A 22703-nucleotide genomic window follows, 5' to 3' on the forward strand; every position below is an offset into this window, starting at 1 on the left:
GACTCTGTAGTTTTCTCTGGCCCCTCCCCAATCGGACCGGGAGTGACATGTTTAGCCGCATGTTCTCCTTGAATTGCTGTCTGTCTGAGTGGTGTCCAAAAAATGAGGTGGGCTTCATAGATAATTGGCAAAGCTTCTGGGAAAAACCTGGTCTTGTTAGGAGAGACGGCATCCATCCCACTTTGGATGGAGCAGCTCTCATTTCTAGAAATCTGGCCAATTTTCTTAAATCCTCCAAACCGTGACTATCCAGGGTTGGGACCAGGAAGCAGAGTTGTAGTCTTACACACCTCTCTGCAGCTTCTCTCCCCCCTGCCATCCCCTCATTACCCCATCCCCGTAGAGACGGTGCCTGCTCCCAGACTACCAATAACCAGCAAAAATCTATTTAAGCATAAAAATTCAAAAAGAAAAAATAATATAGCACCTTCAACTGCACCACAGACTAAAACAGTTAAATGTGGTCTATTAAACATTAGGTCTCTCTCTTCTAAGTCCCTGTTGGTAAATGATATAATAATTGATCAACATATTGATTTATTCTGCCTTACAGAAACCTGGTTACAGCAGGATGAATATGTTAGTTTAAATGAGTCAACACTCCCGAGTCACACTAACTGTCAGAATGCTCGTAGCACGGGCCGGGGCGGAGGATTAGCAGCAATCTCCATTCCAGCTTATTAATTAATCAAAAACCCAGACAGAGCTTTAATTCATTTGAAAGCTTGACTCTTAGTCTTGTCCATCCAAATTGGAAGTCCCAAAAACCAGTTTTATTTGTTATTATCTATCGTCCACCTGGTCGTTACTGTGAGTTTCTCTGTGAATTTTCAGACCTTTTGTCTGGCTTAGTGCTTAGCTCAGATAAGATAATTATAGTGGGCGATTTTAACATCCACACAGATGCTGAGAATGACAGCCTCAACACTGCATTTAATCTATTATTAGACTCTATTGCTTTGCTCAAAAAGTAAATGAGTCCACCCACCACTTTAATCATATCTTAGATCTTGTTCTGACTTATGGTATCGAAATAGAAGACTTAACAGTATTCCCTGAAAACTCCCTTCTGTCTGATCATTTCTTAATAACATTTACATTTACTCTGATGGACTACCCAGCAGTGGGGAATAAGTTTCATTACACTAGAAGTCTTTCAGAAAGCGCTGTAACTAGGTTTAAGGATATGATTCCTTCTTTATGTTCTCTAATGCCATATACCAACACAGTGCAGAGTAGCTACCTAAACTCTGTAAGTGAGATAGAGTATCTCGTCAATAGTTTTACATCCTCATTGAAGACAACTTTGGATGCTGTAGCTCCTCTAAAAAAGAGAGCTTTAAATCAGAAGTGCCTGACTCCGTGGTATAACTCACAAACTCGTAGCTTAAAGCAGATAACCCGTAAGTTGGAGAGGAAATGGCGTCTCACTAATTTAGAAGATCTTCACTTAGCCTGGAAAAAGAGTCTGTTGCTCTATAAAAAAGCCCTCAGTAAAGCTAGGACATCTTTCTACTCATCACTAATTGAAGAAAATAAGAACAACCCCAGGTTTCTTTTCAGCACTGTAGCCAGGCTGACAAAGAGTCAGAGCTCTATTGAGCTGAGTATTCCATTAACTTCAACTAGTAATGACTTCATGACTTTCTTTGCTAACAAAATTTTAACTATTAGAGAAATTATTACTCATAACCATCCCAAAGATGTATCGTTATCTTTGGCTGTTTTCAGTGATGCCGGTATTTGGTTAGACTCTTTCTCTCCGATTGTTCTGTCTGAGTTATTTTCATTAGTTACTTCATCCAAACCATCAACATGTTTATTAGACCCCATTCCTACCAGGCTGCTCAAGGAAGCCCTACCATTATTTAATGCTTCGATCTTAAATATGATCAATCTATCTTTGTTAGTTGGCTATGTACCACAGGCTTTTAAGGTGGCAGTAATTAAACCATTACTTAAAAAGCCATCACTTGACCCAGCTATCTTAGCTAATTATAGGCCAATCTCCAACCTTCCTTTTCTCTCAAAAATTCTTGAAAGGGTAGTTGTAAAACAGCTAACTGATCATCTGCAGAGGAATGGTCTATTTGAAGAGTTTCAGTCAGGTTTTAGAATTCATCATAGTACAGAAACAGCATTAGTGAAGGTTACAAATGATCTTATGGCCTCGGACAGTGGACTCATCTCTGTGCTTGTTCTGTTAGACCTCAGTGCTGCTTTTGATACTGTTGACCATAAAATTTTATTACAGAGATTAGAGCATGCCATAGGTATTAAAGGCACTGCGCTGCGGTGGTTTGAATCATATTTGTCTAATAGATTACAATTTGTTCATGTAAATGGGGAATCTTCTTCACAGACTAAAGTTAATTATGGAGTTCCACAAGGTTCTGTGCTAGGACCAATTTTATTCACTTATACATGCTTCCCTTAGGCAGTATTATTAGACGGTATTGCTTAAATTTTCATTGTTACGCAGATGATACCCAGCTTTATCTATCCATGAAGCCAGAGGACACACACCAATTAGCTAAACTGCAGGATTGTCTTACAGACATAAAGACATGGATGACCTCTAATTTCCTGCTTTTAAACTCAGATAAAACTGAAGTTATTGTACTTGGCCACACAAATCTTAGAAACATGGTGTCTAACCAGATCCTTACTCTGGATGGCATTACCCTGACCTCTAGTAATACTGTGAGAAATCTTGGAGTCATTTTTGATCAGGATATGTCATTCAAAGCGCATATTAAACAAATATGTAGGACTGCTTTTTTGCATTTACGCAATATCTCTAAAATCAGAAAGGTCTTGTCTCAGAGTGATGCTGAAAAACTAATTCATGCATTTATTTCCTCTAGGCTGGACTATTGTAATTCATTATTATCAGGTTGTCCTAAAAGTTCCCTAAAAAGCCTTCAGTTAATTCAAAATGCTGCAGCTAGAGTACTGACGGGGACTAGAAGGAGAGAGCATATCTCACCCATATTGGCCTCTCTTCATTGGCTTCCTGTTAATTCTAGAATAGAATTTAAAATTCTTCTTCTTACTTATAAGGTTTTGAATAATCAGGTCCCATCTTATCTTAGGGACCTCGTAGTACCATATCACCCCAATAGAGCGCTTCGCTCTCAGACTGCAGGCTTACTTGTAGTTCCTAGGGTTTGTAAGAGTAGAATGGGAGGCAGAGCCTTCAGCTTTCAGGCTCCTCTCCTGTGGAACCAGCTCCCAATTCAGATCAGGGAGACAGACACCCTCTCTACTTTTAAGATTAGGCTTAAAACTTTCCTTTTTGCTAAAGCTTATAGTTAGGGCTGGATCAGGTGACCCTGAACCATCCCTTAGTTATGCTGCTATAGACGTAAACTGCTGGGGGGTTCCCATGATGCACTGTTACTTTCTCTTTTTGCTCTGTATGCACCACTCTGCATTTAATCATTAGTGATCGATCTCTGCTCCCCTCCACAGCATGTCTTTTTCCTGGTTCTCTCCCTCAGCCCCAACCAGTCCCAGCAGAAGACTGCCCCTCCCTCAGCCTGGTTCTGCTGGAGGTTTCTTCCTGTTAAAAGGGAGTTTTTCCTTCCCACTGTAGCCAAGTGCTTGCTCACAGGGGGTCGTTTTGACCGTTGGGGTTTTACATAATTATTGTATGGCCTTGCCTTACAATATAAAGCGCCTTGGGGCAACTGTTTGTTGTGATTTGGCGCTATATAAAAAAATTGATTGATTGATTTATAACTTTTAGTACCTTTAACAGGATAGCAGGCTGAGCTGCTCATGACTGCTTCATTCAGCCAATAACAATGTTTCATCTCTGTGGTCCAAATCATATTAAAATGCATTGAGTTATTTTTGTTCCCAAATGGATAGACATATAGGACTGAAACAAAACAAGCGCTGCCACTGTGTGCGGGTATAAAAACTACAAGAGTCATGTTCTGTTCTTGGTTGTTTTAATAAAATGTTCTTCCAGGCAGTGTGGTGGCCAAGTGGTACATGTGCTTATTTACAAAGCACAAGGTTCCGGTTCAAGACCATCCCTGTCCATTCTCCATGGCATGTAGAGTTGTATCGAAAAGGGCCCTCGGGGTACAGCTTGTTCCAAATCAACATGCAGATCCATAAGCATAATGGTACTGGGTTTCTTATCTCTTTAAATCATCTTATTAGCAACAGAACAGGTCTCAACCTCACTTCATCTAAAAATGCTGGGTCTGTTAGTGAAGCTTAGGGCTAGCGGCCAGTGATCACCTTAGTATTCTCTGTGATTCCCTGTGGATTTACTGCTGGTAAGTTCATACCTTAGGTGAAGTTTTTCTGGCTGACTGATTCTGCTCTTTTTCTCTCTGTCCGAGGTATGTATGATGTTGCACAAGGCTAACAGCTGCACACCACAGGGTGCTGGACTGACCACGAGATGCCATGGCTGAAGCTGATGCAGCACTCTGCAGTTTGGTTTTGGAATGTGTTCTTCCATGAGGACAGGCCCACTGATGGAATGAGGGATGGAGACTGGCCCTGCATCCCAGGGTGATAGATGACCTCCTGGCTGCGGCGCAATTGCTTTTGTGGTCATCTCAATAATGGACTGTGCTTTTTATCTTATTCTGATTTTTCTGTTTCTTCAGCTCTGTAAAACTTTGTAAAAAACCTTGTAACTGTTAGAATGGCCGAAGCAGTGGGTCACCCCTCTGAGTCTGGTCTGCTTGAGGTTTCTTCCTCAAGATCATCAGAGGGAGTTTTTCCTTACCGCTGTCACCAGTGTGCTTTTTCTAGGGGTTGGTAAGGTGACACCTTACGTGTGTGAAGCGCCTTGGGGCAGCTACTTGTGATTTGGGGCTATATAAATGAAATAAATTGAAACTGATAGCTTCATCTTGGCTCTGCTGTGGGGTCCCTGAGTTTAAAAATGGAGAAGCCAAAAGAATGTACTTTTAAAACATTCTTCTAAAGTGCTTTTGCTACTTCTATTTGACAGAAGCTCAGTTGGCATCGTTCTCTCCTACTTGTACTCTAATGTATTGTGTTTCAGATGTGGTTCCTATTCTGGTACTGCCAGTTGAAGAAAAATTGACATTTAAAGCTCAGAAACTAAGACAGAATAGGAAATGGAAGAGCCTTAATGTGAACGATAAAGAGCGAGGTGTTTAAATAGCCATGACTGATTTAATGAAGAGAAGAAATATTTTTTTCTTCTTAAGGTCTTACTGACATGTCACAGAGGATAATGATCGTCTGGCTGTTATGAAACATGGATCAGTTTCTGTAACTGACAGTTTGGGTCCAAAACGGGAAAAGGAAGAAGGCAGCCTCGTGATCTGAATGACATGTGAGAGGAGGGTGAGGGCGGGGCCAAAGATAATTCCAGCTTTCACAGGAATTTCAAGCTCAAAATAAAATACTGAAATTTATGAGAAAGGTCTTGATGATTCATGCTGCCTGCTCCTGTAAGAATCTTATGTTATATATTATGTAGATGCGCCCTCAGGCAGTTTAGTGACTGTTATCCTCTTCATCTGTTTATAGACACTTAGGACGTATGAAAGTAAAGCATCCATAAGAGTGACTTATGGATGCTTTACTTTAGTTTATGCTCAAACTGTATGAACAAGACAGAATTATTGCAGAAATATTCTGTCGGGTGTAAGCCAGGCTCCAGATCACAATATAGTGATGGCTGCAGAATAACTGAACTGCTCATTAGACAGTGAGCCATCCTGTATGAGTAAAAGGTGGTAATTAATTTAAAGCTCATTAATGCAGCTTACTGCTGAAGTTACCAGCTTTTTTATTTTTATTTTTTTTACAGTCTCTTGTTAACAAAATATTGCAAATTATTTTCACACTGCAATTTATTTACCTGAAATGTGTCAATCATTTATTGGCTTTAAATATGAGTAGATAGAAAGGCACATGTGTAAATTCATTCATTCATTCATTCATTCATTCATCTTCTACCGCTTAGTCCAATTAAGGGTTGCGGGGGGCTGGAGCCTATCCCAGCAGTCATAAAGCACGAGGCGGGGTACACCCAGAACAGGACGCCAGTCTGTCGCAGGGCCACAAACAGACAAACAAACACAGACACACCCACACACACACCCACGGACAATTTAAAGATTCCAATCCACCTAACCCGCATGTCTTTGGATGTGGGAGGAAACCGGAGCACCCGGAGGAAACCCATGCAAACACGGGGAGAACATGCAAACTCCACACAGAAAGGCCACGGGAATTGAACCCATGATCTTCTCACTGTGAGGCAACAGTGCTAACCACTAAGCCACTGTGCTGCCCACATAGGTACATGTTATGTATATTTATAATACCGTACAAACATTTAAGGCACATTGTTACAGTGCATGCAGAAAGTATCTACAGCATTTCACGTTTTCCACATTTTATGTTACAGCGTTATTTCAAAATACAGCAAATTCATGTTTCCTTCCAATTTCTACTCACAACACCCCATAATGACAAAATTAAAAAGTTTTTATTATTTTTGTAAATTTATTAAAAATAATACATTTTTTAAAAGTCACATATACATAAGTATTCATACCCTTTGCTCACTACTTTGCTGATGCACCTTTACAGCCTCAGGTCTTCTTGAATATGATGCCACAAGCATGGTGCACCTATTTTTGGGCAGTTTTGCCTATTCCTCTTTGCAGCACCTCTCAAGCTCCATCAGATTAGATGGAAAGTGTCAGTGCACAGCCATTTTCAGATCTCTCCAGAGGTGTTGAGACTGGGATTTTGTCCACTTTTGTGATAAAGGGTTGGGATTTTGTCCGTTGGGATTTTGTATGCTGGGATTTTGTCCATTGGGATTTTGTCCTGTCACCGGCCACTCAAGGACATTCACAGAGTTGTCCTGAAGCCACTCTTTTGATATCTTGGCTGTGTGCTACAGGGTCATTGCCCTACTGAAAGATAAACCGTTGCCCCAGACTCAGGTCAAGAGTGCTCTGGAGCAGGTTTTCATCCAGGATGTCTCTGTACATTGCGGCAGTCATCTTTCCCCCATCCTGACTAGTCTCCCAGTTCCTGCTGCTGAAAAACATCCATGCTGAAAAAAGCATGATGCTGTCACCACCATGCTTCACTGTAGGGATGGTGCCTGGATTCCTCCAAACATGACACTTGGCATTCACACCAAATTGGGCAAAACGTCCCAAAGATAGGTGCACCAAGTTTGTAGCAACATGTTCAGTAAGACTTGAGGCTGTAATTGCTGCCAAAAGTGTACCAACAAAGTGTTGAGCAAAGGGTGGGAATACTGTACATGTGATTTCTTCGCTTATTATTTTTAATAAATTTGCAAACATTTTTAAAAAACACTTTTTCATGTTGTCATTATGGGGTATTGTGAGTCGAATTTTGAGGGGAAAAAATAATTTGCTCCATTTTAGAATAAGGCTGTAGCATAACAAAATGTGGAAAAAAGTGAAGCCCTGTGAATACTTTCTGGATGCAGTGGACATAATATTTGTGTGTTTTTCATTCGACTGATTTGCTCTGCCCATGTGTTTGTGTTTGCCCTCCATATGCACTTTTGTACTTTGCCCTACTGTTGCACAATTCTGTTCCCAATTCTGTTGACGCTGCCAGTTTCCCCATGCGGGACTGAATAATTCCTGCTTAACGTGAGATGCAGCAGAAGTATTAAAGTTTTGGAAAAATGTGACAACCCCCCCCCCCCCACACACACACGCACGCACGCAAGCAAGCACGCACACGCGCAGCATTATGATTAATCATTTTCATGTGTACCCCATCCTGTGAAAATGATATTCAGGTGTGATCCAACATATGTGTGTGTCTACCACATTCAACCTTAAACATTCATCCAAACTGCGTGGTTTGCCAAAGAAGAAAGTCAGTCAGATAAAAGGAAATAAAGGAAATCTGCATAAAGGAAATCTGTGGGGATGGCGACACGCAGTGAGATAAGTGAGTGACTGCTGGCATGGGAAAGCAGAAGTGGCTGTGTGTGGGCTTTAATATGATGACGCGCACAGCTCCCCCCCCCCCCCCCTTTCGGAATTATGGGCTGAAATGTGGGGAGGCTGGGCTCCAGGAACTTCCACAGAGCAACACGGCTTTCTGGAGATGCACAAGAGCCAGTTGTGTCTCCCAGCGAAGCCCTGTGTGGACACAGAATGAATATTTTTTTCAACTCCAGGGGGATATTTGTAAGGGAGATAACATCGGACAGAGCTTGTGCAGGTATGTAATCACAGAAAAAAAAAGTCTGTGCTTTAAAACCAGCTTCTGGAAATGTCTGCATATGTTTGAGAATTTTTATTTATTTATTTTTTTTAGGCATTCTTCGTGTTAAATGTTTGCAAAGTCTGCATGTAAAAGCCTTGTTTGACATTTCTTATAAAAGCAAAAAGCTGTTTAACTTTGTCATCACAACTGTCATGCAAGTTTTAAGTTGCAGCATGAAGCATGTGGCTCTCCCCGTTTTGTTAATGATGCAATCAATAAGCAGTATCACCTACTGTTAGAATTATTAATTTCACTAAAAAAAAGCCTTTTTAAAGATAAGATGCTCCGAGTTTGAACATCACGGGGAGACACAATTTTAACTTTGGCCGATAGAGGGCGCAGCTCATCAATTCTCAGATGCTGATGCTGACAGAAAATCAAGAAAAGCAGGCGCGTGCAAAGCACGTCTTCATATATTACATCAAACTGTTTATTTATTGTTGTATGTGTGTGATTATATGGGTTGAAAAAAAAAACCCACCATAACTACACGGAAATCTATAAAGAATAAATAAGACATCAGAGATTTGCACACAGGCCGTGCTTTCAATTACGGTGAGATGATAAAAAGAATGAGGTGGCAATATTAAACTATATATAAACAATAAAAACAGCTAGTTATAAAATATAATACAAGTTTAAATTAATCTAATTTGTCACCAGTTTTGGTTCGCTTGGTGATTTAATTAATAATCAGGTGTGTTATAAATTACAGTTGTTCTAAAGGAGCGTCAGCCAATCAGAACGCACCACTCGGCTTTTTTTATTTATTTATTTTTTTTTTTTAAAGACGGGAGTTGGTAGCTCGTGCGGGTAGCCAGCTGTGCAGAACAGTTTTTTGTTTTTCACCTGCAGCAGCGGTCTCCACGTTTGTCATTAAGAGAACCTTCGGTGGATAAAACTGAGCGCTCTGAGGCCTCTTGCTGTCCCGCTGTCTTGCCATAATGATGACGGAGGTTTGGCGCGGACGTGCCGTTGAGCCGCGTCCTCTGCCGCACAGACGGCGCTCCGAGGACAGTATATCGCAACCCGTCCTCTGCTTTCCATGATGGCACCGCGCTCACACACGCAGACACAGCCAGGTAATAAACTTCACAAGATCGCAACCTGTATAGCTGCCTCCAAATTGTGTGGTTAGTGTGGCTTTAGAAGTTCTATTACAGGGGCGTAGCCATAATTTTTTTTTTTTTTGGGGGGGGGGGGGGGGGTTCATCAGCCATTAGGGTTTTAAAGGGGATGACAGACATTTTTCAACCCGAGCGCTATTTTAGAAGTTGTGCGGTTCATCTTTTCACTCTGTACAAAAATTAATCTTACTGGATTATTGATTTCAAACACACATACTATACTTTCTCCTTAAAAGCTGTACGGTAGAGGCAGGCGGATCGATCTTGATATCAACAATATCGATACCAGTGTTGGTATTGCTATTGAACAATCCTTGTGTAAAAAGCTCGATAATCAAGCTTTTTTTTTCTATCCACGCAATGACCGCTGCACACGCAGATTCATCAAAGTCTGCTCTCTGTCAGTAAGAGCAACGTTGCGCTGTGTCCAGTGGTGGGCACAGTTCCGATAATCCGATAATTATCGAAGATAAAGTTTTCATTATCAGATTATTTTTTCAGATAACTTTGAAAAGCCTTATTGGACTAATTATCTTCCGATAAATTTTTGTCCGATAACTTTTAGACCGTTAATGTGGTAAACAAAAGTGAACAGATGTGTAGTTCTATTCTCTGCAAACAGAGGAGAGCTGTTTCTTGAAAAAAACGCTTTATCCTTTGCAGGCAATGGAGAACTGGTCACAGTAGTCAGCGTTATTTTTTACAATTATTATAGATGTTTTAAGGCTGTAAAACCCCTCACTACGCACTTTATACACTTTTCTCAAACAGGCATTAACATTTTCTGACTTTTCTCTCCTGTGTAAACACTCAAAGTTCAAACCTTAGTAGAAAAAAAATAGAATGTTTTCCTATAAATAATTATGATGGCTTTTAGAACTAACGAATTTAATTTTAACGATCAACCTGCGAGGTTGGACACGTAAAAATTATTTATAGTGACTCACCAATATTTCACAGTTCCTCTGACCGCGCCTCTTCATCGTGGCGCCGCTCCGCTGTCCGGATTGTCTGATTACTCGGGTGGTATGAAAAATATTACCCGTCCGCGAAAAGGGTGTATTGCTATTTATTCTTTAGTGTTTTATCCAATCACAGTGGTGTAGCATTCATAAGTATATGATAATGGAATGTATCGGTTATCTGTAACTTCTGATACATTTTTGGGTGGTTTATTGTTTTAACTTTAACCTGGTGATGTCAGAGGCTTGTAGCTAGCTGCAAAACTCCATTTTGTTTGTGTGTAAATAGATTCTCTTTGCCATATATTATATAAAAGCCCGCGAGAAATAAACACTTTTAAAACTGAAAATGCTGTTTTTGTAACCTGATAACACCTCTGGAGTCATTTACAAGACATTTTGCAGCATTAGCATGCACGCTAACTTTCACTAACTCAATGCTAACTTCCTATGGAGTTAAATTTGTCTCATTAATACCTGCAAATGCACAGTGGGTGATCTACAAATATTCCTTGATGTGCACAACTTCCGCTCTTGTCAAAAGCTCATGTACACATACATGCAAGGCCTCCTGCAGACACTGTTAAAATGTAAATATTGTTTTTGATTGATAGAGGGGCTTTATCGAACAAACAAATTGTACACGACAATAGGATAATAATAATTCATTAAACAAGTGCAAATGATAAAGAACACAATGCATTTAAGTAGATGGATGAAGACCCAGTCGTCACTTTGTACGCAAACACTAATAACTTGAATTTGACACAGTGGGTAATGGGCAGCCAGTGAGGTAAGATGTGCCCTTTTGGGTTGATCGAACACCAGACACAAGTTGGGTGGCATATTATGTACTGCTTGAAAAAGAGCAATTAAGTAATTAATTTGTATTGTTCTACACAACAAAAAGCAGTTTGAATATGAACTGACTGACTTGCACACATAAATATTTGAAAAAAAAAAAGTTTGACACAGTATGCAAATTAGAAATATTTTGGAATTGCTCCTGGACCATATTGGAATTTTGCTATCATACAAGACACCAGGTTTCCAAACCTTCTGTGTATTTCACATACGGCTGCAGCTACTGTTTTTCTGTTTGGGTTTTTTTTTTTTGGTCAATTTTGAAAAACCAGTAAACTAAAAGTAGGCTTTACAGGTTTTCTATGTCAGCAACATTTTATTGTGTCTTAAAGTAAGGGCCCCTTCACGCATAGTATGAATGAGTACAAATCAGGGCGAATCATTATGAAACAGCTTGTATAAACAAACCACAAAAACATTGAGCCGACGTTGGGAGAGACACGTCGTCGGGCAGGTGTGAATGATCCGGCTGCTACGGATTCGTGCATGAGCATGCACAAAACCGTTGCAGCAGGAACATAGTGCAAGCAGCTGGAGCATATGTGTAACTACATTGTGCAGCTGCTGTGGAAAAAAAAAAAAAAAAATACATGCCACCCACGGGATTCGAACCTGCAATTTACAAAAGCTCTGATTGCCAGCCAGAAACTTTACCACTTCGCTAATATCGGTGTCCTGTAAAAGGTGCGTAAAATGCCTGAAATCAACAAGGAGATAAATGTATTTAAAAAAAAATAAAACCACACACCATAAAAAACACTGCATTGTATTGAATCCCTCTTATCTAATGAACAATGCAAGTATGGACCATCTGTCCCTCTGTAGATGACCCATGGTCACAGACGTACAGTCAAGAAATTACATGAAGAAGCAGTGCACTCTTATGTCCACATCTGCGGGCACGGTGTGTCCAGCCGGCCTGCGTGCGTGTCCGGGCCGACACACATGTCCTGTGGACAGCGCGCCGCAGGACAGACACCGCGTCATGTAGAGCAGAGCTCACATGGTGATGTGACATTCAGATCGCCCGCTGCGTGTTATGGTCTGATGGTCCATTTCACCTGGGGTAGCCTATCAATGTACATGCCGTCCGCTTGCTCACTGTAGCCCGTCGCAACAGTGATATATGTTTTTGTGTATGTCCATGTGAGGCCAGTAAGCAGACACACGCTTTTCACAGTGGACAGTTGTAAGTTCCTGTCCTTCAAAACATGGTACGTGTTCCCCAGCTGGAATGTCCAGAACCAGAGATCTCAACAGCAGCTGCTGTTGGTGGCCACACCCCCGTGAGTTCAGCGCACACACACCGTGTCACTCTCTGTTATGTGATCATTATTTTTTTAGTTATTTGTTATGTAATTGTGTATGTAGGTAGTGTAGTACTTATTAATATACCTGTCCTGGCTGTGGTCTCTGTTTTTTTTTTTTTAATGTGACATGTCCTGTGCACTGAACAATCATTTGTCTCTGGTCAGCAGCTGGGAGGCGCCTCCCTGTGCTGTGTGCGCTCTGACCTGGTTGTCCAACTCCGCATGTGTTCATGTCTGTACATACATATAAGCATTTTATGCAAGTGTGCCCCCCCAACCATACACCACATGTGTAGGGGGGAGCAGGTGGCGCGAAACACATACCCCACATGTGTTTTGGGGGGGTGGGGGGCACGATATGCACACACGTGCAAGACACATGCACCACATGTATGTTGCTCTTTGCAACACCAGACTCAGCTCACTGTTTTCGTGCTAACAGTGCAAACGGCCATGCATTTTCTATGTGTCAGGCGAGCACTGTTGGATGTTCATGTGTCGTGTGTTCGTGTGTCTGGAATTTGCCCGACACCTGTGGTGAGAGGGATCGAATGGGCTCCCACATTGCACTCTGTCTTTCAGCCGCTGGTGTGCGTGAATAGTTGTAATGACAGGTGTACGAGGCATTGGAGGCAGGTCCGATTTTTCAGGAATGGCATGCAATTCCTTCTTCGTGCGCTAGTCGGCTTCAATCGTGTTATGTGTGAACAGGCCCTTAGAGTTGTGGGAGTTGCAAACTGTATTTTCATGATATGCTCTGCAACTGATTTTCAACTCGCAGCACACTGGTTGAGTAGTGAAAGTGGCACACACTCCTGCAACATTTTGTCTTGAACCTGTGGCAAGGTACTCGTTATCCCTGGTGTGACTGGGCCTTGAGGTTGCTAGGCAGCTGAGATATTATGTTTAGAGTCTTGTTCCAATACCACAAGCACCCAGTGCCCTTCCAGAAATGGTTGTCAGTTTTTGGAGTGCTGTAAAAGATGTTGTCTTTGTGCGCATACTGTGCGGAAGATATGCGATGGTTTATGTTCCATAATGTAAGATCTATGGATAGTATAATTCTACACATTCATGATGGGTTTAATGATAACTTGAATATGCTAACACACATTACCATGAGGCTCATTTCCACCGCAGGAACTCAACCTGTATCCCAGATATTGGCCTTCTCAGCCATCTGTATCTCCACTGTGGTGAAGACCCAATGAGCTCATGCAGATCAATCAATCAATCAATCAATCAATCAATTTTTTTATATAGCGCCAAATCACAACAAACAGTTGCCCCAAGGCGCTTTATATTGTAAGGCAAGGCCATACAATAATTATGTAAAACCCCAACGGTCAAAACGACCCCCCAGTGAGCAAGCACTTGGCTACAGTGGGAAGGAAAAACTCCCTTTTAACAGGAACAAACCTCCAGCAGAACCAGGCTCAGGGAGGGGCAGTCTTCTGCTGGGACTGGTTGGGGCTGAGGGAGAGAACCAGGAAAAAGACATGCTGTGGAGGGGAGCAGAGATCGATCACTAATGATTAAATGCAAAGTGCATACAGAGCAAAAAGAGAAAGAAACAGTGCATCATGGGAACCCCCCAGCAGTCTACGTCTATAGCAGCATAACTAAGGGATGGTTCAGGGTCACCTGATCCAGCCCTAACTATAAGCTTTAGCAAAAAGGAAAGTTTTAAGCCTAATCTTAAAGTAGAGAGGGTGTCTGTCTCCCTGATCTGAATTGGGAGCTGGTTCCACAGGAGAGGAGCCTGAAAGCTGAAGGCTCTGCCTCCCATTCTACTCTTACAAACCCTAGGAACTACAAGTAAGCCTGCAGTCTGAGCGCAAAGCGCTCTATTGGGGTGATATGGTACTACGAGGTCCCTAAGATAAGATGGGACCTGATTATTCAAAACCTTATAAGTAAGAAGAAGAATTTTAAATTCTATTCTAGAATTAACAGGAAGCCAATGAAGAGAGGCCAATATGGGTGAGATATGCTCTCTCCTTCTAGTCCCCGTCAGTACTCTAGCTGCAGCATTTTGAATTAACTGAAGGCTTTTTAGGGAACTTTAGGACAACCTGATAATAATGAATTACAATAGTCCAGCCTAGAGGAAATAAATGCATGAATTAGTTTTTCAGCATCACTCTGAGACAAGGCCTTTCTGATTTTAGAGATATTGCGTAAATGCAAAAAGCAGTCCTACATATTGTTTAATATGCGCTTTGAATGACATATCCTGATCAAAAATGACTCCAAGATTTCTCACAGTATTACTAGAGGTCAGGGTAATGCCATCCAGAGTAAGGATCTGGTTAGACACCATGTTTCTAAGATTTGTGGGGCCAAGTACAATAACTTCAGTTTTATCTGAGTTTAAAAGCAGGAAATTAGAGGTCATCCATGTCTTTATGTCTGTAAGACAATCCTGCAGTTTAGCTAATTGGTGTGTGTCCTCTGGCTTCATGGATAGATAAAGCTGGGTATCATCTGCGTAACAATGATAATTTAAGCAATACCGTCTAATAGTACTGCCTAAGGGAAGCATGTATAAAGTGAATAAAATTGGTCCTAGCACAGAACCTTGTGGAACTCCATAATTAACTTTAGTCTGTGAAGAAGATTCCCCATTTACATGAACAAATTGTAATCTATTAGACAAATATGATTCAAACCACCGCAGCGCAGTGCCTTTAATACCTATTGCATGCTCTAATCTCTGTAATAAAATTTTATGGTCAACAGTATCAAAAGCAGCACTGAGGTCTAACAGAACAAGCACAGAGATGAGTCCACTGTCCGAGGCCATAAGAAGATCATTTGTAACCTTCACTCATGCTGTTTCTGTACTATGATGAATTCTAAAACCTGACTGAAACTCTTCAGATAGACCATTCCTCTGCAGATGATCAGTTAGCTGTTTTACAACTACCCTTTCAAGAATTTTTGAGAGAAAAGGAAGGTTGGAGATTGGCCTATAATTAGCTAAGATAGCTGGGTCAAGTGATGGCTTTTTAAGTAATGGTTTAATTACTGCCACCTTAAAAGCCTGTGGTACATAGCCAACTAACAAAGATAGATTGATCATATTTAAGATCGAAGCATTAAATAATGGTAGGGCTTCCTTGAGCAGCCTGGTAGGAATGGGGTCTAATAAACATGTTGATGGTTTGGATGAAGTAACTAATGAAAATAACTCAGACAGAACAATCGGAGAGAAAGAGTCTAACCAAATACCGGCATCACTGAAAGCAGCCAAAGATAACGATACGTCTTTGGGATGGTTATAAGTAATTTTTTCTCTAATAGTTAAAATTTTGTTAGCAAAGAAAGTCATTAAGTCATTACTAGTTAAAGTTAATGGAATACTCAGCTCAATAGAGCTCTGACTCTTTGTCAGCCTGGATACAGTGCTGAAAAGAAACCTGGGGTTGTTCTTATTTTCTTCAATTAGTGATGAGTAGAAAGATGTCCTAGCTTTACGGAGGGCTTTTTTATAGAACAGACTCTTTTTCCAGGCTAAGTGAAGATCTTCTAAATTAGTGAGACGCCATTTCCTCTCCAACTTACGGGTTATCTGCTTTAAGCTACGAGTTTGTGAGTTATACCACGGAGTCAGACACTTCTGATTTAAAGCTCTCTTTTTCAGAGGAGCTACAGCATCCAAAGTTGTCTTCAATGAGGATGTAAAACTATTGACGAGATACTCTATCTCCCTTGTGTGTACAGATGTGTACAGGAATTAAAGTTCTCCATCCCTACAATTGATTGATTTCTTTGAATTGGTCTGCCAAAAGGCAGTATTGGTGCTGATGCAAAATCAAGGTTGGATGCAAGATATAAAATTTACTGCGTTCAAATGTTCAAAAATCTATTTTTAGAATGTCTGTTTTGTTTTTGTTTTTTTCTCCTGGCAGCGAGTTCCTGTGTCTGCTCCTCTATGTCCTGTTGGCAGGAGGAGGAGGGGAGCGGTGTGTTTGAGTGTCTCACAGCATGTGAACAAAGTGCAAAGGGGTTTCTATAAAAAGGTAGATGGGGAACAGCTTATGAATTGGCTGTGAAAAAAGCAACTTAGTCATATTTTTTTTTTTTTTTGCTTTAATCCCTATATGTATGCAGTGACATCATAACTCTGACAGTTTCGGCCATAATGTAATTTCCGAGCTTGCCTAAAAACACAGTAACAGCGAGAAATAGATGGATGCTGGTGATCCCTGAGTGCATTCAGAGGATGACATTAAGAGGGAAGAATGGACCAGAGAATAAAACAAATGTAGAATTCTTTGGCGAATTGGGTTGTTGGACCAGGCTATTGATGGAGAGAGAATTCAGTGTAGCAGACAAAGACAAACAGTAAGTGTGTAATACATCAAAACTAAACACTTATGGGTTTTGTTGTTTTTGTGGTTTGGTTTCATACATACATGTCATGATAGGTTGCAAGCTAACAGTGCACAGTTTACTGTTGCAGATCATCAAACACCTTCGCATGTGACCTACGTCTCAACAACTAGTCTTGCCTGAAGTCATCAAAATTCCAAATGCAGAGAAGCTCTGGGAAGTGATCAACTAATGAAAAAGTAAAACAGTATCACACAGAGTACTTGAACAGGAAGGTGTGGTACTCCATTGTGTCGCAGGCAGTTTTTGGCAAGAGAAACTAGGATTCTTGCCAGCTTGCATGACTCCTAAGTTCTGCCTTTGTCGGTATTGATGGAGCTGCTTGATCAGGGAGCGCTCTTCCAGAATGGCATTGACTCATTAATGGTGACATGGCTACTACATCTTACGTGATGCTGCATACCCTCAGATGAGCTGATTTTTAATGCCCTTTATAGACAGTGTTCCTTTGAGTGAATAACAGCACGATATCTGCGGTGATTCTCAGTCATCCAAGTCATTGTGTCCAAATAGGTTGAGTCAGGCTGCCTGTTTAGTTCCTTGAACATTTTTCACTCTACGTCTGGAAAAACATCATCAGTTCTAGTTGAAGTAGTGACAGTTAAATATTTATCCTCTGTGGGGTCAGTGGGGATCAGGGCTGCGTCGCTGCTCCAGAACTCTTTAATGTGTCAAAGACCATCTAATGACAAGAGTCTGTGAGCACATTCTTGGTGCGTCACTTGGTGATGACATTCTAACTGACCTTGAATACGCTGATGACACCACCCTGTTCAGCGAAACTGACAAGCTCTGGAAGCTTTCGTGTTGATGAGGAAGACAAAAGCTTGGCTTAAAGATCAGCTTTACCAAGACAGAATGTATGCATGTGGGAGACTGTCCTGAACCACGATGGGTATTGATAAGATTTTATCTATCAGTTCCCTTTATCGATCCGATTCTTTATCGATTCCCTTATCAATACCTCCTGTGAATTTTCTGTGTGCTAAAAGTAGGCTTTACAGGTTTTCTATGTCGGCAACATTTTATTGTGTCTTAAAGTAAGGGCCCCTTCACACATAGTACGAATAAGTACCAATCAGGGCCATTCACGGTGGAACAGCTCGTATGTGCGAATCACGAAAACATCAAGCCGACGGGCAGGTGTGATCCGGCTGCAACGGTATCATGCACGCAACGGTGTTGTGCAAGCAGGAACACAGTGCGAGCAACTGGGACGTGTTTCACCACATTGCATGGCTGATGTACAGAAAAATAAAATAAAAACCAGCTGTATAATTAGTGAATATCACTGGGTTAATATAAATAATACATAAAAGGGGGCGCAATACAGAACCAGTTAAATAACCCTGGTTAAATAAAAACTAAATCCCACTCACAGAATTCAAATGTGTAAGCTCTGATTACCAGATGGAAACTTTACCACTGCGCTACAATCACTGTCTTATAACAGGAGTGTGAAATGGCTAAAATCAACAAGCAGATAAATGTATTTTTAAAAAAAAGAGGAAAAAAAAAACCATGATAACTGACCAAATTACATTTGTTACAGGGGTGTGCAAAATAATCGTCATGACGATGCATCGCGATACTAATTTTCGCGATCTACTGCATCGATTCTTGACGCCAAGTATCGATTATTAATTTACAAAATGAATAAATAAAATTGTATGAATGGTTGGTGAATATCAGCCAAAAACAAGTGGAATACAACTTCCAGTCCAGTAGATGTCACCGTGGAGGTGTTGACACCCACTGTCTTCATGCCAACAGCATTTCTGGCCGCGGGATACTGCGACGCATCTCTTAAAAACAACATGGAAGAAACAGAGAAAATCCGTCCGCCTCCGTCAAATTTTAAATCTGATGTTTGGGCGCATTTTGGTTTCAAAAACAAAGAAGGTAAACAAGAAATCAACATGACAAACGCACTTTGCAGACACTGTAACACGGCAGTGAAATACTGTGGGAACACAACAAACTTAAAGGCACACATGCGGAGGCACCATCCAGAAAAACTGCAAGAGCAGCCAGCACCGCAACCAGTGATAAGACAAACAACCTTTGATTGCAAACTAGCCTCTTTATCTATACGTGCCAAGAAAATCACAGAGTTGATTGCTGAGTTTATTTGCCAGGATTTACGGCCGTACAGCGTGGTAGAGAACCGTGGGTTAAAAAAAATAAGCATACTCGAGCCTCGCTATGTGATCCCGAGCCAAAAACAATTCACAGAAGTAATGATCCCACAGATGTATGATGAGGTAAAGCTACAAGTTAAAAAATCCTTTGCCTCTCCATAAAGTGTTGCCCTAACATGCATTGGGTGGACTTCGCGAGCCACGGAGTCATACCTCACCATAACATCGCACCACATTGACGAGGGCTGGGAATTAGTTTCCCATGTGTTGCAAACCAGGGCTTTGTTTGAGTCCCACACCGGCACCAACATTGCCCAGGTGCTGAGAGCGGCACTGGAAGAATGGGAGTTAACTAACAAAGACCCTGCAATAGTAACGGACAGTGCATCGAATATGACCATCGCTGCACAGCTGGCTTAAATGCCACGTTTCAGGTGTTTTGCTCACACACTGAATTTGGCATCCCAGCGTGCCCTGAAACTCCCCACTGTCACTAGATTGCTAGAGAGAGTAAGACGGGTGACAACTTTTTTCAGACGCAGCACTGTTGTGTCCCACGTACTGCGTGAGAAGCAAACTTTGCTGAACCTCCCTCGCCACAAATTAATTACCGATGTCGCCACTCGCTGGAACAGCGCGCACGACATGCTGGAGCACTTTTTAGAGTAACAGCCCGCCATCCACGCTGCGCTCCTGTCTGCAGAAATACGCAAGTCTGAGAAGGAAATCTGCACACTCGCCGAGTCTGACATAACAACTGCTGAGGAGGTTGTCGCTGCCATGAAACGTATGAAAGTAGCTACACTCACAATATCAGAGGAGGCCAGTCCAACGCTATCTATTGTAGCGCCACTCCATTCCCAACTCGTCCATGAGCTCCAAGACAATCCGAGTGATTCCACCTTGACAAGGGAACTTAAAACCACAATGTGCCAGGATCTTATCAAGAGATACTTAAATGAAAAGGAGGCTCTGTATAAAGCCTCAGCTCTTGATCCCTGTTTTAAGGCCTTACCTTTCTTTTCCGAGGACGAGAGGGAAGATGTCTACAATGGAGTAACTGCAGAAGCTGCCAGGACCAAGTGGGCATTACAGGTAACATTAACAGCAATACAGTTAAAATTTATTTTAAAAAATATAAAATATAAATTCATATCTTCACAGTTAAAAAGCATAAGTAATAAATAAAGATTTATAACTAAATTCATGAATAAATAAATCCATCGTAGGTAAATGCAGTTGTCATTGGAAATGTTATTGTGCAAGATAAAATCATTCACAATTCTGAAGATTGTGTTGATTTACTGTTTTCCAGCAAAGCACAAGTGGACTTCAGGCAGAATCAATGGAGGATGGCAGCCAAAACCCTGACCAAGAAGACATGTCTGCTATATGTTCATTAAAAACATCCAAACGCTGTTCTCTAGCTGACCTACTTGGACAGACGTATGCAGCAGGTTAGTTTAAAAATATGTTACCACATGGTGAAAGAAATATTCTGAGTGTCTTGTTTCCTAATTTGAGGATGCTCCACAAACTATACATACATATGGCATTTAAATATAATGTAATGTAACAAATAATATGATGATGATAATTTAATGTACTGAGTAATATAGTATATATATTTTTTTATTTTGATTATTGCCTTGTCCTCCCATACTGCAGGTTCTGCAAAGAAATTGAAAACTGCTGAGGACCAGGCAAAAGACGAGATAGCAAGATACAAGGAGGAAGCACCCCTGGCACTTGATGATAATCCACTTGACTGGTGGAAAGAACATGAGAGCCAGTATCCTTTCCTTTGACGAGTAGCAAAAAAACACCTGTGTATTCCAGGTACTCGTGTCCCCTCGGAGAGAGTTTTCTCTACCGCTGGGGACATAATCACTGCCAAAAGGAGTGTAATTTCCCCTGATCACCTGGACCAGCTTCTATTCCTCAACAAAAACTTAAAAAAGCACTAGGAATACTATTGTATCTGTTGCCTATATATTACTAGTTTATATTACCACTTGTTCATTTGTTTTTTGAGTGGACACTGGACACATGCAATTGATGCATTTCGATGCAATGGATGTTTACAGTCTTTATTTATTTTGTTTGAAATTTTTTATAGTTTTATCAATCCTATGCACTTTTTTTTGTCTCATCAGTGTGTCCTCTTATGTTTGTGAAATGATATTGTTATAATGGCAGCTACCTCCAAAAGGGGAAATGTCAGACGTTTGAATGTTTTCAATTCACTGGTTTAAAGGACCACTGACTGAGGCCAAGTAAACAGCACTGACTTATTTTGTTAAATCCTATGCACTTTTTGTCATTAGTGTGTCCACTTGTTGAAACAGTAAAATTTGTTTTAATGGCAACTGCCTCCAAAGTTGTTTCAATAAATTCCGTTATGAATTGAGTTGGTCTGAGTTATGTATCAATTGAAGACACTATACATATCATACACAGCCAGTCAGCCACTGGTAATGGCTGTATTTTTTTTTTTTTACATTTTCACTGAAGTATGTTGAAATATCGCAATGCATCGCAATAATTCAAGTATCGTGATGCATCGTGATAGAATTGCATCGTGGCATGTGAATCGTGATTTGAATTGAATCGTGACTTCTTTGCCAATACCCACCCCTAATTGTTATGGCATATTTCTGCTGATACATGACTGTAAGTGGCATATTTGTCGCACTGTTGCCTGTTATATGGTCCTGCGGTGTGCGCTCACAGGACAGGCGTGTCCTGTCAGACAGATGTGACATTCAGATCACCTGCTGCGTGTACACATGACTGACGGTCCATTTCAGCTGGGACAGCCTGTCAGTGTGTGTGCTTTCCAGCCTGTTGCAAAAGCAACATATGTTTTTATGAATTTCCATGTGAGGACAGCAGACAGAAACATGTGCCTCATGTCAAGTTCATGTCCTTGTAAACACAGTAGGTGTTCTCCAGCTGGGATGTCCAGGAGCACAGATCACAACAGCAGCCGAATGGACACACCCCCTGCCCGTTCAGCGCCCCAGACCAGCATGTGTCTATGTGGTCAGAGCTGGCTGTCCAGCCGCCATGTGATCAGATCTGTACATCAGCATTTTATGCAGAGTGCTCCCCCCTGGCACGCCACATGTGTCAAGGGAGCGGGAAGGGGGGGCGAAACGCGCGCACACATGTGAGACACATGCACCACATGTGAGTTGCTTTCACGCCACGCTCGTGGGGGAACATAGACACATTTCACATCCAGCTCGGCAGTGATCGTCTGCTGACTGTTTTCGTGCTAATAGTGCGAATGGCCACACATTTCTTAAGTGCCATACGAGTGGTGGTTAGATGTGTGTGCGTGTCACCTGGGTTTTGGCCGACACCTGTCACTAGAGGGTTCATATAGGCAGTGGTGGGCACAGATAACCAAAAAAATTCACTTCGATAACAGATAATCAGATAACTGAAAAGTTATCTTTGATAAAGATAAAACGATAAAACCACCCCAAAAATGTATCGGAAGTTACAGATAACCGATAACTTCCAATATTGTCTCTGGTACATTTGCCACCCCTAATAACCTGAATTTGAGTTTTAACACCACAATAGCTTATAGTATTATTAAAAGTGACA

The sequence above is a fragment of the Thalassophryne amazonica genome, chromosome 5 (assembly GCF_902500255.1).
Source record: "Thalassophryne amazonica chromosome 5, fThaAma1.1, whole genome shotgun sequence".
In the NCBI taxonomy this organism is placed as follows: domain Eukaryota; kingdom Metazoa; phylum Chordata; class Actinopteri; order Batrachoidiformes; family Batrachoididae; genus Thalassophryne; species Thalassophryne amazonica.